The following is a 16,895-nucleotide window of genomic DNA, read 5'->3' as shown; positions in this document are numbered from 1 at the left end:
TGGGCGCATCAGGGTCTTTAGCCATTGCAAATGAACGTCAGATGCATGTGCTTCCTTATGCATCTGGCTTATGTGGGTCCTAGAGAGTCTAACCAGGATCCTTTGGCTTTTCAGGCAAATGTCTTAACTGCTAAGCCATCTCTCCAGCCCCATATTTTCAATTCTTTTGCTGGATTCTTGTACTGTATATTAATTTAACTCTTAACTTCTCAACAACAGCAACGATAATGATGATGAGGAGAGCTGACATGGTGTCTGGTTTCACGTTCTCCATGTGTCTCCTTTCCTCTGAGAAGCTGGCAAAGCCTAGGGCTGCCTGGCTCTCATGCAGACTTACGCCAGCCAGTCCACCCACTCCTGCAGCAAGCCTGTCATAAAGCTTCCTCTCCAGAACTCTCTACATATGTCCTAAAGTAGATGCTTTACCACTCCACAGTGCACCTCAGGACTTACTTCTCACCTCATTCTGAGTTTTAACATCATGTGTTTTGGGACATATAGCTTCTCCTCCCCACCTCAGGCACAATGCTCAGCTATGACTTTCAGCTGTTTTCTGGCTTTGAACTTTCCTTTCTCCATTAGCTAACCATTCAGGTCTCTTCTAGTCATAGCTTCACCTTGGATAATTATACCATCATGTGAGCAGAAAGAGAAAAAAAGAATGAACAAAAGAAAGAAAGAAAGAAAGAAAGAAAGAAAGAAAGAAAGAAAGAAAGAAAGAAAGAAGGAAGGAAGGAAGGAAAAGTAAAGCAAAACAGCAATAAGTCACTGAACAGGAATCCTACACATATTCTGTCTTGACTTCCTAACTCAGCACGTGTCCTTATAGCCAAGCCTCTCGCAGGGGGGAGGGAAGGGCAGGACCAGCCTCTTCGCAGAGCTCTAGATCTCAACTCCAGCTCAGACAGACCAGCTGAACGAGTCCATTTTACACTCTTCTCACACCACTCCCTCCACTTGTCATCCAATGTGTTCAAGTCTGTTACATTTTAAAAGCCAATGGCTGGGGCTGGTGAGATGGTTTAGTGGTTAAGGCATTCGCCTGCAAAGCCAAAGGACCCTGGTTTGATTCCCCAGGACCTGCGTCAGCCAGATGCACAGGGGAGCACATGATTCTAGACTTTGTTTGCAGTGGCTGGAAGCCCTGGGGTGCCCATCCTCTCTTTCTCCCTCTTTCTCTCTCAAATACATAAAAGTAAAATATTTTAACAAATAAAAGCTAATGGATGAACAGATACCATCTAGTTTTCTCCAGCTACCCCATCCTCCTCCTGTCCTCCCACTGATACTTCTTGTAGGAATTGCTATAAGCATCTTGACGTTTTCTCTCATCCCCAACAGGTCTCATCTCTTTCAGCCCTTTAGTCACTGGGAGATTCGCCATGCTTTATAGCCAACATTTGTTTTGCAAATGTAGCCTGCACTTTGGCTTCTCTTCTTATTTCCCAGTGACTTCTCACTCGGTCCCCTGTCCTGCTAACAGGGCTCTTGCCCGTCATTGGTGACTAACATGTGGCTCACACACTTCGCTTTACTCATCGTATTGGCTTCCTGCCAGCTTCCTTCCCTTCCGTGGACTGATCCCAGCCTATCCTCCATATCCGCATCTGCTAGCTTTCCTGCTCAGGCCTCTACTCTGCTGGGCAGGTTCCTTCTCTGTAGTCCTTCAAGTACTGTTTATTCCCCAAGCTCCTGTCTTTGGATCTCTCTCTCTCCTCCATGCATTTCCCAGCAGTTTGGTCTCCATGTGTATGCTAATAACACCCAGAGATAAGCCTGCCATCTATCCAGACATGTCTCCTGAAGATTAAACTTTTGGATCCAATATCTAACTTGACATCTGCACTTGGACATCTTCATGGCCCATTGAACCCGACATATTCCCAAATGAATTCGTTACTTCCTCGTTTCTTTCAAAGCAATTCCTTCATTTATGAGTTATTGTAGCACAAGGCAGGGTGTTACTCGGCTGTCTTGCATTCTCCCAGCCTAGTCTCTGACATCTAATTGAGTACTAAAACCTGTTGTTGGCAATCTTGTAAATGACTCTCCAGTCCATCCTTCCTTCTTGATCTCTTCCAGATGTTCCTCTGGTCTTCACTGACATTGCATCTCTCCTAGATGACTATAGCGGTTTCTTACTTAGTTTCCAAAGGACATCCTCAAGGATCTTTTAGAAATGCAAATTTGATGTTACCCTGCCCCTACTAAAAACTTTTCAATAGTTTTTCACTACATGTATGACAAGGCTCAAATTTTGTTTTCTTTTTTTAAAAAGATATTTTATTATTTATTTATTTGAGAGTAAGGAAGGTGGGGGGAAGAGAGAGAGATAGAGAGAGAGAGAGTGGGCATGCCAGGGCCTCTAGCCACTGCAAATGAACTCCAGATGCATGCATCCCCTTGTGTATCTCATGTATGTTGGTCCTGGAGAGTTGAACCAGGATCCTTTGGCTTTGCAGGCAAACACCTTAACCGCTAAGCCATCTCTCCAGCCCTCTTTTCTAAAAAAATTATTTATTTGAGACAGAGAACATAGAGAATGGGTGTGCCAGGGTCTCTAGGCACTGCAAATGGACTCCAGATGCATGCATCACCTTGTGCATTTGGCTTAAGTGGGACCTGGAGAATCGAACCTGGGTCCTTAGGCTTCACAGGCAAGAGCCTTAACTGCTAGGCCATCTCTCCAGCCCAAGGCTCAAATTTTCTAACATGATATGAACAGAGACTTCCAAAAGTGCCCCATGACTCTGTATCCCAGTATCCCATGACTCTGAATATGTTAAAACATGACAAAACTGCTTTACAGATGGAGTTGGGGAGAGGTTAGCCTTTGCTTTGGGGTAGGCCCATGCTAACCTCATGAACTGTTACAAGAAAAGAGCTTTAGTGAGGAGTAAAGATGGAAGAGGCAGGAGGGATCCAAGATATAGAAAGGAACTTCAACCACTACTGCTGGCTTGGAAGGTGGATGAGTAGGGTAATGAGTCAAGAAATGCTTGCAGAGGGCTGGAGAGATGGCTGAGCGATTAAGGCACCTGCCTGTGAAGCCTAAGGACCCAGGTTTGATTCTCCAGGTCCCATGTAAGGCAGATGCACATTGTGGCACATGTGTTTGGAGTTCATTTGCACTGTCTAGAGGTCCTAGAGTGCCTATTCTTACTCACTGTCTCTACCTCTTCCTCTTTCTATCTCTAATAAATAAATAAAAATATTTTTTTTAAAGAAATGCTTGCAGGGTGCTGGGTGTAGTGGCACAAGCCTTTAATCCCAGCACTTGGGAGGAAAAGATAGGAGGATCACTGTGAGTTCAAGACCATCCTGAGACTACAGTGTAAATTCCACGTTAGCCTGGGCTAGAATGAAACCCTACCTTGAAAAACAAAACAAAATGAAAGTAAACAAAAAAAAAAAAAAAAGAAGAAGAAAGAAATGAAGGAAGGAAGGAAGAAAAGGGGACAGATAAAGAAAGGAAAGGAAAGAAGCCAAACATGGTGGCACATGTATTTAATCCCAGCACTTGGGAGGCAGAGGTAGGAGGATCACCATGAGTTCAAGACCACCCTGAGAGTACATAGTGGATTCCAGGTCAGCCTGGGCTAGAGTGAGGCCCTACCTAAAAAATGCAAAAAACAAACAAAAAGAAAAAAAAAAAGAAAGGAAGAAAGAAAGGAAGAAAGAAAGAAAGAGAGAAAGAAAGAAAGAAAGAGAAGAAATGCTTGCAGGTCTAGAATCTGGGAATGGCAGGGAAGTTAATTCTTTCCTAGAGCATTCATTAGAGAACTTAATTTTTCTCATACTTTGATTTTATCTTGCTGAGATCAATTTGAAATTTCTGATATCCAGAACTTTGAGGTAATGAACATATGTTTTTAAAATTTTTATTTGAGAGAGAGAGATCGAGAATGGGAGCACCAGGGCTTCTAGCCACTGCAAATGAACTCCAGACACATGCACTACCAAGTGCATGTGGCTTATGTGGGTGCTGGTGCATTGAACCTGAGTCCTTAGGCTTTTGTTGGCAAGCACCTTAACTACTGAGCAGTCTCTCCAGCCTAAACCTGTTTTTTTTTTTTTTTTTTTGAGGTAGGGTCTCACTCTAGCCCAGGCTGACCTGGAATTCACTACCAAGTCTCAGGGTGGCCTCGAACTCATGGCAATCCTCCTACCTCTGCCTCCCAAGTGCTGGGATTAAAAGTGTGCACCACCACATCTGGGGCTGGAGAGATGTTTGGCAGTTAAAGCACTTGCCTGTGAAGCCTAAGGACCCAGGCTCAATTTTCCAGTACCCGCATAAGCCAGATGTACAATGTGGCTCATATGCCTGGAGTTTGTTGGCAGTGTTAGAGGCCCTGGTGCACCCATTCTCTCTCTGTCTATTCTGACTATCTCTCTCAAATTTACAAATATTTACAAATAAGTAAATAAAAATTGTTAAATTTCAAGGTGATCCACACTTCCCATGTCCTTAGATCTCTAATTGAATAATTCCCTACTTATCACATTGGACATGCTTTATTTATTTATTTAGTTAGTTAGTTTTAATCTCCTGGAAACCTATTATATAATCTTCTACAATTCAAGTTTCTTTCTTTATTTCTCTTTTAGTTTTTTGAGGTAGGGTCTCATTCTAGCTCAGGCTGATCCTGAATTCACTATGTAGTCTCAGGCTGGCCTAGAACTCAAAGTGATCCTACTACTTCTGCCTCCCGAGTGCTAGAATTAAAGACATGCGCCACCACGCCTGGCCTATTTTTCAATTTTCTTTGTGCATTCTCATACAGCAGCTTCCCTTTATCCACAAAACATTGTTAATTATTGTTGACCAAACATGGGAAGTACAATAGGATTCAAAACAACAAACCAAATAAAAACAAAAAAGCATGATCCTCAGATTTCCAGTTAAGATAATGGCATAGCAACCACACCAAAGCAGCATAGGGAAGAAAAAGAAAAAAAAAAACCTAGCAAAATACATTCTTCTACTAAAAAGTGAGGTGTATATGTTCAAAGAAATCAAAGAGGAAATCAAAGGAATCAAAGAAGACACAGGAAACCAATTTAATTAAATAAGGATGTCAATACAAGACATAATTGAGGAAATAGAAATAATACAGAAAAACCAGTCAGAAATACTAGCACTGAAGGGCACAGTCAGTAAAATGAAAAACTCTGTAGAAAACCTCACCAGTAGAATGGACGAAGGAGAGAACAGAATATCTGAAGTAGAAGACCAGGTGGCAGATCTAATACAATCCAACAAAGAGAAAGACAAACTAAAGGAAAGTATGAATGAGAATTTCAAGATATTTGGAAAACTATGAAAAGATCAAACATAAGAATTCAGGGTATAACAGAAGGAGAAGAATTTCACTCCAAAAGCATAGTAGGCATTTTCAACAAAATCATAGAAGAAAACTTCCCCCAAGTTAGGCAAGATGCCAATGCAGATACAGGAAGCTTTTAGAACACCAAACAGACAAAACCTGGGAAGAACCTCTCCTCGCCATATTATAATTAAACTACCAAACACACAAGCCAAAGAAAATATACTGAAAGCAGAATGAAAAATCAAGTCACATACAAAGGCAAGTCCATCCTGATCACAGCAGATTACTCAACACGAACTTCTAAAGCCAGAAGAGTTTAGAATGATGTATTCCAAGTTCTGAAAGATGACAAATGTCAGCCAATGTTGCTTTATACTACAAAGATATCCATTCAAATAGACAGAGAAATAAGGACATTCCTGAACAAAAACAGACTAAAGGAATATTTGAAGACAAAACCAGCTCTACAGAAAATATTTGAAAGGATCCTCCATGCTGAAGAAAAGGAAAAGCACACATATAAGGAACCTGGAAAAAACAAACAATACTCAAATACTAGTTAATACAAGAGAGCAAAGGTAAAACTACAAAACAAGAAAAATGGCAAAAAAAAAAGAAAAAAAAACACACCTTTCAAGCCAGGTGTGGTGACACACGCCTTTAATCCCAGCACTCAAGAGGCAGAGGTAGGAGGATCACTGTGCGTTTGAGGCCACCCTGAGACTCCATACTGACTACATAGAGAATTACAGGTCAGCCTGGGCTAGAGTGAGACCCTGCCTTGAAAAGCAAAAAAAAAAAAAACACCTTTCAATACTAACTCTTAATATCAACCACCTCAGTGCCCCAACCAAAAGACATGGGCTTACAGACTGGGTTCAAAAGCAGGATCCTTCAATTTGTTGCCTCCAAGAAAATCAGCTTTCCACAAAGGATGGACACTATCTTAGGGTTAAAGGTTGGTGCAGGGAGCGGCTACAGACGCCATTACAAGATGGCGCTGGCTTCCTGGCAGCCTTGAGGAAAACAACTCCTTATTAGGCAACACCTTGGCGCCAGCTGCGCCCAAGAGTGCGCATGCGCTTGACATCAGCTGTCTTGAGCCTATCCTGTGGCTCCTGTGGTTGGGTAAAGGCATAGCAACCAATCAGTGGGTGCCCCGTAGTACGACACCCTATAAAAGCAGCTACACTCCCGTGCCCCTCGCCCCTTCGCCATCAACTTTCCTGTTAACCAAGAGGCTCTCCAATAAAGTGTGATCAAGAAGGATCTTTGTTTGCTGGTCGTTCTTCTCCTGCTGGTCAGGGAGTTCGCCGCAGGTTGGAAAATGGTGTTTCAAGCAAATGAGCCCAGAAAGCAAGGAGGGGTTGCTATCCTAATTTCTGACAGAGTAAACTTCAGAACAACATTAATTAGGAAAAATAAGGAAGGTCACTTTATATTGATTAAAGGCACCCTCCAACAGGAGGGCATTACAATCCTAAACATATATGCACCTAACATAGGGGCTCCCAACTTCACCAAACTCATTCTATTAGAACTAAGGTCACAGATAACACCAAACACACTTGTAATGGGTGACTACAACACGCCACACTCATCAACTGACAGGTCATCCCAGCAAAAAATAAACAGAGATGCAACTAGATTAAATGAGGTCATAGAACAAATGGACCTAACAGATATCTACAGGACATTTAATCCAAATGCTGCAGAATATGCATTCTTTTCAGCAGTACATGGAACATTCTCTAAAATAGACCATATATTAGGACACAAAACAAATCTTAACAAATACAGGAAAATTGAAGTAATTCCTTGAACTCTATCTGATCACAATGGGATCAAACTACAAATCAATAGCAGAAAAAGCTATAGAGCATACACAAAATCATGGAAACTAAACAATATACCACTAAATGAGAAATGGGTCAATGACAAAATCAAGAAACAAAAAAATACATAGAGTAAAATGATAATGAGAACACAACATACAAAACATTTGGGATACAATGAAGGCAGTCCTAAGAGAGAAATTTATAGCTTTAAGTGCCTATATTAAAAATTAGAAAGGTCACAAGTAAATGACCTAATGCTTCATTCTAAAGCCTTGGAAAAAGAAAAACAAGGCAAACCAAAAATCAGCAGATGGGAAGAAATAATAAAGATTAGGGCAGGAATTAATGAAATAGAAACAAAAAAATCCAAAGAATCAATGAAACAAAAAGTTGGTTCTTTGAAAGGATAAACAAGATTGATTAACCTTTAGCAAATCTGACCAAAAGAGAAAAGAGAGACTTCCTGTTAAGATGGCAGTGTAAGTACCACGCCAAAGCAGCCTGGGGGGAAAAAGACCAAAAAAACTCAGCAAAATACATACTTTTACTAAAAAGTGAGGTGTATAGGAAATTGAAGCAGCAGCGGAGAAGTAGGAGAGATCCAGAGCATCCAGAGCCTGTACAGGCCGGCAAAAGCGGCCACGGCAGCTCTGCCAACCGGGGCGGGGGCGCACCAGAAAGCCGCCAGGCTCGGCTCCAGCCACAGGAAAAGCCAGGTGCGGGATTTTCCCCTCACACCGCACTCTCCGCAACTCGGGAAACGTGAAGGGAGAGCGGCAGTGAGCAATGGAGGAGCAGACCGCGAGGTAGAAGAACACGTGGAGCAGCGAGAGAACCAGAGCAGCTGTGGCTCCCTCCCCTCCCCCACTGCCTGAGCCCACCTCCAGCGAACAGAGCAGCGGCCCGGGACCTGGTCACGCCAACTTGAGCCAGCAGCAGGACCCAAGCAGGAGCAGAGCTCGGCAGCAACATCAGCAGCTCCGGAACCGGTACCAGCAGACCCAGCAGCAGCACACCCAGGAGCAGCAACAACAGCAGACCCAGCAACAGCAGCTTCAGCAACAGCAGTGGCTCCAGAAGTGGAAGCTACAGCAGCAGCAGCAGCAGAGGCAACAGCAGCATTGGGCTCAGCAGCGGCAGCTTGAGCTGCTGACAGACCCAGCAGAGGCAGCTTTCGCAGCAGCAGTTCCAGCAGTGGGGGTGCTGATCTGCAGGGCCACAGTTGCCAGGCTTGGTTTGCCCCACAGGAAAAGCAAGTGCCCAGCTCCAGAAATCAGAACAACAGCCTGACGACCAAGGCAGCAACTTGACTGAGACCAAACTCATCCAAGGTAACTGGGTTTGCACCAGGGAAGGGTCTCACTTGGTCACAAGCTGACTGGGATCCCTCAACAGACCAGAAATCTTAACCTCTTTGTTGATAGAGGATCTGGTTGTTATAATAACTACTCTGGCATACATACTTGGGGCTGTTTTTGACTGAATGGGTACAGTGTTTAGTTAACTTTTAGAATCTACCTGTGTTTTACTCCACTCAGCCTACTTCAATACTCCCATAGCAGGGAAACTCAACCCCTAGGAGCACCTTTGTAGATACTCTGAGAGTCTTAAGAGCCACATCTAACACCTTAAGCTCCTACCCTGAAAATATATAACATCAAATCAATTGATACAGCTAAGAATACCCAGCTAGCTAGAAAATCCAAGCATTAACTTAATCTAAGATGCAAAAATATATACATTATAACACAAGAAACACTAAAAAGCAAGGCGATATAAATCCACCTAAAAGTATTAATGCATCAGAAATGACCTCCAGTGAGAACGAGTTAGAGGAAATGCCTGAAAAAGATTTCAAAAGAATGATTGTAAATATGTTCAAAGAAGTCAGAGAACAAATTAAAGGAGTCAAAGAGGAACTTAAAGAGGAAATCAAAGGAATCAAAGAAGATGCAGGACACCAATTTCATGAAATAAAGAAGGCAATACAAGATATAAATAAGGAAATAGAAATAATAAAGAAAAACTAGTCAGAATTACTAGCAATGAAGAACACAGTTAATGAAATGTAAAACTCTGTAGAAAATCTCACCAGTAGAATGGATGAAGGAGAGGACAGAATATCTAAGATAGAAGACCAGGTGGCAGATCTAATACAGGCCAAAAAAGAGAAACACAAACTTATAGAAAAGTATGGGTGGGAATTTCAAGATATTCGGGACACTATGAAAAGATCAAATATTAGCATTCAGGGCATAGTAGAAGGAGAAGAATTTCACTCAAAAGGCATAGTAGGTGTCTTCAACAAAATCATAGAAGAAAATTTCCACCAAATTGGGAAAGAGGTGCCAATACAGATACAGGAAGCCTTTAGAACCCCAGCCAGACAAAACCTGGAAAGAACCTCTCCTCGCCATATTATAATCAAACTTCCAAACACACACACCAAAGAAAAAATATTGAAAGCAGTTAGAGAGAAAAATCAAGTTACCTACAAAAGTAAGCCCAACAGTATTACAGCAGATTATTCAACACAAACTTTAAAGCCAGAAGGGCTTGGGGTGATATATTCCAAGTTCTGAAAGATAACAACAGTCAACCAAGGTTACTTTATCCTGCAAAGTTATCCATTCAAATAGACGGAGAAATAAGGACATTCCATGACAAAAGCAGGTTAAAGGAGTATTTGAAGACAAAACCAGCTCTACAGAAAATACTTGATAGATGCTGAAGAAAAGGAAAAGCACACATATAAGGAACCTAGAAAAAACAAGCAATACTCAAATACTAGTTAACAGAAGAGAGCACAGGTAGAACCAGAACCACAAAAAAAAAAAAAAAAAAAAAAAAAAGGCAAACATAAATACACACCTTTCAATAATATCTCTTAATATCAACAGCCTCAATGCCCCAATGAAAAGACATAGATTTGCAGACTGGGTTAAAAAGCAGGATCCTACAATTTGTTGTCTTCAAGAAACTCACCTTTCTACAAAGGATAGACATTATCTTAGGGTGAAAGTTTGGAAGATGGTGTTTCAAGCAAATGGGCCTAGAAAAAAAGCAGGGGTTGCTATCCTAATATTGGACAGGGTAGACTTTAGTCCAGCATTAGTCAAGAAATATAAGGAAGGTCACTTTATATTGATTAAGGGCACACTCCAACAGGAGGACATTACAATCCTAAACATATATGCACCTAACATGGGGGCTCCCAAATTCGTCAAACAAACACTATTAGAACTAAGGTCACAGATAACCCCAAACAGTGGTGGTGGGTGACTTTAACACCTCACTCTCATCAATTGACAGGTCATCACAGGAAAAAATAAACAGAGAGGCATCTGGACCAAATGAGGTCATAGAAGGAATGGACTTAACAGATATATACAGGACATTTCATCCAAAGGCTGCAGAATATACACTCTTTTCAGCAGCACATGGAACATTCTCTAAAATAGAACATATATTAGGACACAAAGCAAATCTTAACAAATTCAGGAAAATTGAAATAATTCCTTGCATTCTATCTGACCACCATGGAATTAAACTACAAATCAGTAGCAAGAAAGGCTATAGAGCATACACAAAATCATGGAAACTAAACAATACACTACTAAATGATGAATGGGTCAATAAAGAAATCAAGAAAGAAATCAAAAAATTTATAGAGTCAAATGATAATGAGAACACAACATACCAATATCTCTGGGACACAATGAAGGCAGTTCTAAGAGGTAAATTTATAGCCTTAAGTGGCTATATTAAGAAATTAGAAAGGTCGCAAGTAAACGACCTAATGCTTTGCCTTAAAGCCTTGGAAAAAGAAGAACAAGGCAAACCAAAAATCAGTAGATGGGAAGAAATAATAAAGATTAGGGCAGAAATTAATGAAATAGAAACAAAAAGAACAATCCAAAGAATTAATGAAACAAAGAGTTGGTTCTTTGAAAGGATAAACAAGATTGATAAACCCTTAGCAAATCTGACAAAAAGAAAGAGAGAACACACACAAATTAATAAAATCAGAGATGAACAAGGTAACATCACAAGAGATTCCAGAGAAATTCAAACAATCATAGGGACATACTATAAAAGCATATACTCCACAAAGTATGAAAATCTGAAAGAAATGGATGATTTCCTTGATCTATATGACCTACCTAAATTAAATCAAAATGAGATTAATCACTTAAATAGACCTATAACAAACATGGAGATCCGAACAGTTATCAATAATCTCCCAACTAAAAAAATCCCAGGCCCGGATGGATTCACTGCTGAATTTTACCAGAATTTTAAGGAAGAGCTTACACCATTGCTTCTTAAGCTTTTCCAGGAAATAGAAAAAGAAGGAATTCTACCAAACTCCTTCTATGAGGCCAGCATCACCCTGATACCAAAACCAGGCAAAGATAGAACAAAAAAAGAAAATTACAGACCAATCTCCCTCATGAACATAGATGCAAAAATTCTCAACAAAATATTGGCAAACAGAATACAAGAGTATATCAAAAAGATCATTCACCCTGACCAAGTAGGCTTTATCCCAGAGATGCAGGGATGGTTCAACATACGCAAATCTATAAATGTAATACATTACATAAACAGGTTGAAGGACAAAAATCACATGATCATCTCATTAGATGCAGAGAAAGCATTTGACAAAATCCAACATCCCTTCATGATAAAGGTCCTACAGAGACTGGGAATAGAAGGAACATATCTCAATATAATAAAGGCTATTTATGACAAGCCTACAGCCAACATATTACTAAATGGGGAAAAACTGGAAGCTTTTCCACTAAAATCAGGAACAAGACAAGGGTGTCCACTGTCCCCACTTCTATTTAATATAGTTTTGGAAGTCTTAGCCATAGCAATAAGGCAAGAGACACACATAAAAGGGATACAAATTGGAAAGGAAGAGATCAAGTTATCATTATTTGCAGATGACATGATTCTATACATAAAGGACCCTAAAGACTCTACTAGCAAACTGTTAGAGCTGATCAAAACCTACAGCAATGTAGCAGGATACAAAATAAATACACAGAAATCAGTAGCCTTCATATATGCTAACAACAAACACACAGAGGATGAAATCAGAGAATCACTCCCATTCACAATTGCATCAAAAAAAATAAAGTACCTTGGAATCAACCTAGCCAAGGAAGTAAAGAATCTCTACAATGAGAACTTTAAAACACTCAAGCGAGAAATTGCAGAAGACACTAGAAAGTGGAGAAACATCCCTTGTTCCTAGATTGGAAGAATCAATATTGTGAAAATGGCAATCTTACCTAAAGCAATCTACACATTTAATGCAATCCCTATCAAAATTCCATGGCGTTCTTCATGGAAATAGAAAAAACAATCCAAAAATTCATCTGGAATCACAAAAAACCTCGAATATCTAAAATAATACTGAGCAACAAAAATGAGGCTGGTGGTATCACCATCCCTGATTTTAACCTATACTACAGAGCCATAGTAACAAAGACAGCATGGTACTGGCACAAAAACAGACATGTAGATCATTGGAACAGAATAGAGGACCCAGAAGTAAGCCCAAGTAGGTATAGCCACCTGATATTAGATAAAAATTCCCAAAATACTCATTGGAGAAGAGACAGCCTCTTCAGCAAATGGTGTTTTGAAAACTGGATATATATCTGCAGAAGGATGAAAATAGATTCTTCTCTCTCGCCATGCACAAGAATTAAGTCCAAATGGATTAAAGACCTTAACATGAGACCTGAAACTCTGAAACTGCTAGAGGAAAAAGTAGGGGAAACCCTTCAACATATTGGTCTTGGCAAAGACTTTCTGAATACAACCCCAATTGCTTAGGCAATATAACCACAGATTAATCACTGGGATCTCATGAAATTACAAAGATTTTGCACTGCAAAGGACACAGTGAAAAAAGCAAAGAGGCAACCTACGGAATGGGAAAAAATCTTCGCCAGCTATATATCTGATAGAGGATTAATATCTAGGATATACAAAGAACTCAAAAAGTTAAATAATAAGGAATCAAACAAGCCAATCAAAAAATGGGCTATGGAGCTAAATAGAGAGTTCTCAAAGGAAGAAATACGAATGGCATATAAGCATCTAAAAAAATGTTCTACGTCACTAGTCATCAGGGAAATGCAGATTTAAACTACATTGAGATTCCATCTCACTCCTGTCAGATTGGCCACCATCATGAAAACAAATGATCATAAATGTTGGCAGGGATGTGGAATAAAAGGAACCCTTCTACGCTGCTGGTGGGAATGCAATCTGGTCCAGCCATTGTGGAAAACAGTGTGGAGGTTCCTAAAACACCTAGAGATTGATCTACCATATGACCCAGCTATAGCACTCCTAGGCATATATCCAAAGGACTCATCTCATTTCCTTAGAAGTACGCGCTCAACCATGTTTATTGCTGCTCAATTTATAATAGCTGGGAAATAGAACCAGCCTAGATGTCCCTCAACTGATGAGTGAATAATGAAGATGTGGCACATTTATACAATGGAGTTCTAGTCAGCAGTAAAGAAAAATGAAGTTATGAAATTTGCAGAATAATGGATGTATCTGGAAAGGATTATACTAAGTGAGGTAACCCAGGGCCAGAAAGCCAAGTGCCACATGTTCTCTCTCATATGTGGATCCTAGCTACAGATGATTGGGTTTCTGCGTGAGAATGAAAATACTTAGTAGCAGAGGCCAGTAAGGTAAAAAGGAGACATAAAGGGTAGAGAAAGGAAGGGAGGAGGATACTTAATAGGTTGATATTGTATATATGTAATTACAATGATTGTAATGGGGAGGTAATATGATGGAGAATGGAATTTCAAATGGGAAAGTGTGAGGGTGGTGAGGGAGGGAATTACCATGGGATATATTTTATAATCATGGAAAATGTTAATAAAAATTAAAATAAAATAAAATAAAAAAATAAAAATAAAAATTGAAAAAAAGAAAGAAAGAGAGAAGATATACAAATTAATAAAATTAGAGATGAAAAAGGCAACATCACAACAGATACCAGAGAAATTCAAAGTATCATATGGACATACTATAAAAACATATACTCCAGTAAGTATGAAAATCTGAAAGAAATGGATGATTTCCTTGATTTATATGACCTACCTAAATTAAATCAAAATGAGATTAGTCACTTAAATAGACCTATAACAAGTATGGAGATCCAAGCAGTTATCAAAAATCTCCCAAATAAAAAAAGTCCAGGCCCAGCTGGATTCACTGCTGAATTTTACTAGACCTTCAGGGAAGAACTAACACCATTGCTTCTTAAGCTTTTCCATAAAACAGAAAAAGAAGGAATCCTACCAAACTCCTTCTATGAAGCCAGCATCACTCTGTTACCAAAACCAGGCAAAGATAGAACAAAAAAAGAAAATTACAGACCAATCTCCCTTATGAACATAGATGCAAAAATTCTCAACACAATATTGGCAAACAGAATACAAAAATATATCAGAAAGATCATTCACCCAGACCAAGTAGGCCTTATACCAGAGATGCAAGGATGGTTCAACATATGCAAATCAATAACTGTAATACATTATATAAATGGACTGAAGGACAAAAATCATATGATTATCTCATTAGACACAGAAAATGCATTTGACAAAGTCCAATATCCCTTCATTATAAAAGTCCTACAGAGACTAGGAATAGAAGGATCATATCTTAATATAATAAAAGCTATTTATGACAAGCCTACAGCCAATTTATTACTAAATGGGGAAAAACTGGAAGCTTTTCCACTAAAATCAGGAACAAGACAAGGGTGTCCACTGTCCCCACTTTTATTTAATATAGTTTTGGAAGTCTTAGCCATAGCAATAAGGCAAGAGACACACATAAAAGGGATTCAAATTGGAAAGGAAGAGATCAAGTTATCATTATTTGTAGATGACATGATTCTATACATAAAGGACCCTGAAGACTCTACTAGCAAACTGTTAGAGCTGATAAAAACCTACAACCATGTAGCAGGATGCAAAATAAATACACATAAATCAGTAGCATTCCTATATACTAACAACAAATACACAGGGAATGAAATCAGAGAATCACTCCTATTTGCAATTACATCAAAGGAAATAAATTACCTTGGAATAAACCTAACCAAGGAAGTAAAGGATCTCTACAATGAAAACTATAAAACATTCAAGCGAGAAATTGCAGAGGATGCTAGGAAATGGAAAAACATCCCTTGTTCCTGGATTGGAAGAATCAATATTGTGAAAATGGCAATCTTACCAAATTACACATTTAATGCAATCCCCATCAAAATTCCAATGGCATTCTTCACGGAAATAGCAAAAACAATCCAAAAATTCACTTGCAATCACAAAATACCTAATACTGAGCAACAGAAATGAGGCTGGTGGTATCACTATACCTGATTCTTAACCTATACTACAGAGCCATAGTAACAAAAACAGCATGGTACTGGCCCAAAAGCAGACATGTAGATCAATGGAACAGAATAGAGGACCCAGAAGCAAGTCCAGATAGCTATAGCCATCTTATATTTGATAAAGATGCCAAAAATACTCATTGGAAAAAAGACAGCCTCTTCAGCAAATGCTGCTGGGAAAACTGGATATTTATCTGTAGAAAGATGAAAATAGATTCTTCTTTCTCTCCATGTACAAGAATTAAGTCCAAATGGATTAAAGACCTTAACATCAGACATGAAACTCTGAAACTGCTAGAGGAAAAAGTAGGGGAAACCCTTCAACATATTTGTCTTGGCAAAGACTTTCTGAATATAGCACCAGTTGCTCAAGAAATAAAGCCACAGATTGACTGCTGTAACCTCATGAAATTACAAAGATTTTTCACTGCAAAGGACACTGTGAATAAAGCAAAGAGCCAACCTACAGAATGGGAAAAAGTCTTTGCCAGCTATATATCTGATAGAGGATTAATATCTAGGATATACAAAGAACTCAAAAAATTAAATAATAAGAAATCAATCAAGCCAATTAAAAATGGCCTATGGAGCTAAATAGAGAGTTCTCAAAAGAAGAAATATGAATCACGTATAAGCATCTAAAAAATGTTCTACATCCCTAGTCATCAGGGAAATGCAGATTAAAACTACATTGAGATTCCATCTCACTCCTGTCAGATTGGCTACCATCATGAAAACAAATGACCATAAATGCTGGCAGGGATGTGGAAAAAAAGGAACCCTTCTGCACTGCTGGTGGGAATGCAATCTGGTCCAGCCATTGTGGAAATCAGTGTGGAGGTTCCTAAAATAGCTAAAGATTGATCTACCATATGACCCAGCTATAGCACTCCTAGGCATATATCCGAAGGACTCATCTCATTTCCTTAGAAGTACATTCTCTGCCATGTTTATTGCTGCTCCATTCACAATAACTGGGAAATGGAACCAGCCTAGATGTCCCTCAACTGATGAATGGATAATGAAGATATGGCACATTTATACAATGGAGTTCTAGTCAGCAGTAAAGAAAAATGAAGTTATGAAATTTGCAGAAAAATGGATGGATCTGGAAAGGATTATACTAAGTGAGGTAACCCAGGCCCAGAAAGCCAAGTGCCACATGTTCTCTCTCATATGTGGATCCTAGCTACAGATAATTGTGCTTCTGTGTGAGAAGGACAAAACTCAGTAGCAGAGGCAAGTAGTCTAGAAAAGATATTAAAAGGGAGGAGAAAG

General features: G+C 39.5%; 1 protein-coding gene across 1 annotated transcript in view; it reads right to left on the bottom strand.

Annotated features, from left to right (window-relative positions):
* C9 (complement C9) overlaps positions 1-16,895 on the bottom strand; it is a 97,983-nt gene that overhangs the window by 72,270 nt on the left and 8,818 nt on the right. The window lies entirely within an intron of this gene.

This window comes from Jaculus jaculus, chromosome 13, assembly GCF_020740685.1.
Source record: "Jaculus jaculus isolate mJacJac1 chromosome 13, mJacJac1.mat.Y.cur, whole genome shotgun sequence".
Lineage (NCBI taxonomy): Eukaryota > Metazoa > Chordata > Mammalia > Rodentia > Dipodidae > Jaculus > Jaculus jaculus.
Note: the sequence above shows the minus strand (reverse complement) of the source record. Positions and strands in the feature narration are given on the sequence as shown.